Source organism: Camelina sativa, chromosome 15 (assembly GCF_000633955.1).
Source record: "Camelina sativa cultivar DH55 chromosome 15, Cs, whole genome shotgun sequence".
NCBI classification, from domain to species: Eukaryota; Viridiplantae; Streptophyta; class Magnoliopsida; order Brassicales; family Brassicaceae; genus Camelina; species Camelina sativa.
In genome coordinates this window covers 24,517,251-24,518,315 of record NC_025699.1, presented here as the reverse complement: position 1 = coordinate 24,518,315, position 1,065 = coordinate 24,517,251, and positions in this window count along the sequence as shown.

Sequence of the window (1,065 nt, the reverse complement as noted above, 5' to 3'; positions counted from 1 at the left end):
TGTTCTTGAATCAGTACTCTGTTCTTCTGAAGTAGTTCACCTTTTGAGCAAATGTTACATCTTCAATCTCCTCCTTTTTAACTTTGTGTTTCTCAAGCATAATAAATTTGGCTTAAAAAAACAAACAGCTTTAAACCATAGTCAATCGTTCATAACATAAACCCCAAACAATCATTAAGCCATAGTCAAAATATCCAACCAAAATGATCTCCGAAACAAAAAAAAAAAAAAAAACTTCCTAAGTTTGTAAACAGTTGAACACTTGAGAATCTCAGATCAGCTCAAAGCTCCCCAAGAATCTCAGACCAGCTAAGCTCCCCCAGAATCTCAGACCAGCTTCTTCACCATCTCCCCCTGCTTGAGAATACAATAGTTAAAAACAACTCAAATCATCTTGGAAAGTGGATGATTCTGTATGAGCCTCTGGACTACTTCCGTGAGTCGCTGAAGAGCCTGTGAAGTATCGACCAAAGCTGCATATGAACTCTCCTCATCTGCTTGACCTAAATGTGGCACACGAATGCTACCCAACTGAATTACCTCAGATGCTGACGAAAATCCCTCATCTGTTTGTTCATCCTGAACTGGTATAGGATGTCCATCCTCAATGAGCAACCCGTGTTTAACCCCATAAGCAAGTCCAGTTCGAATATCTTTAGTGTAGAACTTGGCTGTAACTTCTTCTTCTGCATTTGACCACTCAAGCAGACCATCCTGAATCTTAAGAGTGCCAAAAATTGTCCGGGGAAAAATTACACGCCTCGAAGGATCACTCCACTTCATATTCATAATTTGATCATAAATCAGCTGTCCGAGATCAAAACGAATACCTTTGATCATCTTATACACAACTTGAGCACGCTTGACTGAGGGATGATGCGGATGACCAGATGGAACCCAGTTAAAAGCTGCGAACATCAAAAGAGCTGCAACATCTCCAGGAAGATTCTTAACTTTCAACTTTGACCAAGGCAACTTATCTTTTCCACTTAAAGCTACTGCAAGCTCATTCTTACTCAGCTTATCAACCGCATTACTAGCTTTGTTCTCATCTAAAGTCATATA